Source organism: Suricata suricatta, chromosome 15 (assembly GCF_006229205.1).
Source record: "Suricata suricatta isolate VVHF042 chromosome 15, meerkat_22Aug2017_6uvM2_HiC, whole genome shotgun sequence".
Classification (NCBI taxonomy): domain Eukaryota; kingdom Metazoa; phylum Chordata; class Mammalia; order Carnivora; family Herpestidae; genus Suricata; species Suricata suricatta.
Window position 1 is genome coordinate 72,108,751 of NC_043714.1, and position 3,129 is coordinate 72,111,879.

Below are 3,129 nucleotides of genomic sequence, written 5' to 3' on the forward strand. Positions count from 1 at the left end.
CAGCCTTAGTAGAAGGAGCAGGGGCTACGGAGGCCCTGGGGATGGAACTGGGGTGGGAATGATTGGGGTCCAGGGGAGTTGGGGGCATCCTGGTACAGAATACCCCAAATCTACCAAGAGTCCAGAGACCCAGGCAGAGGTGAGATACACACACACAACCACACACACACATACAGAGAGAGAGAGAGAGAGAAACAGAGACACAAATAGAGAGACAGACACTCATACACACACATGCAGAGACATCCAGAGAGACACAGAGAGAGAGATTGAGAGAGACAAAGGTCTGACCTGGAGAGACCAAACCTGTTATTAGTCCAAAGAGCAAGTCCAAGGTTAGGCTCAAAAGACACAGACAGTAAGTTGGGGGCTAAGCAAATGTTGGAAAGAGCCAGGGGTAGCTGTGAGTACCAGGTGAGGAGTCCCTGATCCAGTCTGTGCTGGGAGAGCTCCCTGCATACTGGTGTGGTCCGGGGTCATCTGACTCAGCCTGTCTGCTCTAGTGGGCCTGGAGGGGAGGGATCAAGAGTCCTCCCTGAGAAGCCAGGGAAGGCTTCCTGGGGGAAGTGAGACTTCTTTCATGAGCCTCATTATTTCCCTGAGTTGAGTTGGCTCTGCTTTACTCTATGAACTCTTTTGCCCCCATTTTGTTCTCCATCATAGCTGCTTCTAAGGTGCAGAATGGTGTCATCATGGGAGGTGCTCGCCCTGGACCTGGCTCTCACTGTAATGACCGATGTATGTAGGACTCAAACACTTTCAATACTATATGATATTTGTATTGTTAAACCCGTTTTATAGAAGAGAAAACTGAGGCTCAGGCAGAATAAGCACTTGCCCAGTGCTACATAGCCAGTAAGTGTCATGACAATTCAAACGCCGGCCATCTTGACCCCCAGGCCTGTACCTGAACTTCCTCACCGCGCTGCGATGGATTGGGGTGGACATGCATCTGTTTCCATGTAACTATACAGATCACTTTCTTGGGGGCAGGATCTTGCCTTTCCCTGCAGGGACTAGCGAACTCCTCAATTATTGTTGGCAGTCGTGATGTTGTTTCTTAACCCTTGTCAAGAAGATCAATTAGCCAATCTCCATAGTTCCAGATCTCTGCAAACTTTAATCATTTGGCAATTATCAGGTCTTTCAGCCCAGTAATTATTTTCCTTGCTGATCTCTTTAATTTCTCCTGTTCCCCCGGTGACCTTGCATGTGGTGGGGCTGAGGTGACCAACAGTAATATGAAATTCTGTGTTACAGGGCTTGGGGGGATGGATGGGAATGAGGGGAGCAGGGCTGAATTGCGTGTGCGCTGTCGAGTAGGAGGACCTGGGCAGGATGTGCCGGAGGGTCCCGTGAGGCAGGCAGGGGACCAGACCCGAGTCCCTGCTCTGCTTCTTCATCTTGGTGGATGTTTCCTCATTTGTAAAATGGTAATGACAGGCCTCTGCTCAGGGAGCTGGGAAGGTCTTAGGAGGTGATAGCTGGGACTAGCTGGGGACGCAGCACCAGCTTCTCAGACTTCCGTGTGCCTGAGCACACAGATGGGCAGGGACGAGGATGGTTATTTGGTGAGACAAGGAGGTCCAACACACGGAGAAAGTTTACCAACAGAAGCAAAAACACAAAGTGGGGTGCGATGTGGGGGAGAGAGAGAGAAGTGGGGGACCACAGGCTCAGTACAGTGAATGGACTGAGACCTACACTGGGGTTGGTGCTTACTTTTAAGCTTCTACCACCTTCCAGGGGTTGTCAGGTGATCCACCGCCTGCCAGGGAGGAAGATACTTTGAATCCTGGCTCACCATGGACTAAACTGATATGAGAGAGGTTTGACACTTTGCCCAGGGCCACACAGCAATCAGGGGTTAAGCTGGGCCAGAGCCTGGGTTTTGGGTCCTGAGCTCATGCTCTTTCTCAGTCTGGAGAAGGAAGGGGTGTGTGTGTGATAGGAGCACTGGCATCCCCCAAACCTGGGGGACGGGAGCCATTGTTCTTGAGAAAACGCATCCACTGGGCATTCTCTTCTCTACTCTGCAGGTCCTGGGGACTCTGCCCAGTTTCCCTGCCTCATCACTGACCCACCTTTCTATCTGCCCTTCTGTGCCCGCAGGAATGGTGGTCGGGGTCATGGACTCCCTAGTCCCGCCACAGAGCTGTCTCAATGTGACCCTCTTACACCTCCCTCTGGAAACAACCAGCAGCGGGACTCACGGAGTAAGGGTGGAGCTTGGATCCCGGATCTCAGTTCCTGTGGGCCACGGGACAAAGTTCCAGCCTGTGGGTGAGAACGGGAGTGACCTGTATGCCTCTGGGCCCCACGTTTGAAGAGGAAATTGTTTGCCTTCCCCACCACCCCCATTCCTCCAGCTAGAACTCAGCCATGGATGGTGACTAGCTTTAAGCATGCCGGCACCGGGCCCTGAAATTCCCTGTGGGACCTCACAGCCCATCACCAGACCCACCTTGCTCTTGACTGAGATGGAAACAGTGTCCTCCCTTGACTTCTGTGGCTGTGAGCCTCCGTGTTACGGCAGCTTGGGCTGCCTAACCCACACACTTCCAGCCAGGAGTGTGGAGTCTTAATGCAGAGACTTCGTTTGGCCATTCTCATCTTTCCTTCCTTCAGGGATTCTATTTGAACCTTCCTGACCCAGTCAGTTCTCTCTCTGATTTCCACATGCCTCACCATTAAGGCACTTATATAGTTATAATTTTGCATTAATTTTTGTCTTTCCATTACCAACATACCTGGGCCCTGATGGCAGGGAATTCATTTTTCTTATTTTTGCTTACCATTATCATTACTCATCACTCAGTGTGGTGCTGGCATGACTATTTCTGTGAGTGAATGAGTTAATGAATGAGTTGATGAATGAATGAATGAGTAAATGAAGGATGAAAAAATGAACAATAAATGAATGAATGAGTGAATGAATAATGACTGAAGGTTGAGTAAATGAATGATGAATGAATGAATGCTGAGTGACTGAAAGGTGACAGGGAAGATAGAGGAAGGAAGCTGCAATTCTGTCACCTGCACCCTGGCTCCACCAGAGCCTTCCTACGATCCACCTGCAAAGCACCATTGGTGCACTTCTCACTTTTCATATCAGAAACTGCACACTCA

At 50.4% G+C, this 3,129-nt stretch overlaps 1 long non-coding RNA gene across 1 annotated transcript; it reads right to left on the reverse strand.

Moving 5' to 3' along the window:
- Positions 1–798: 798 nt before the first annotated feature.
- LOC115279510 lies at positions 799–2,824 on the reverse strand. The gene is made up of 3 exons (XR_003903478.1): positions 2,465–2,824; positions 2,214–2,277; positions 799–1,117 (listed from the first exon to the last, which is right to left on the reverse strand). It is a non-coding gene; the product is annotated as an uncharacterized LOC115279510 (long non-coding RNA).
- Between the last annotated feature and the right edge of the window lie 305 nt (positions 2,825–3,129).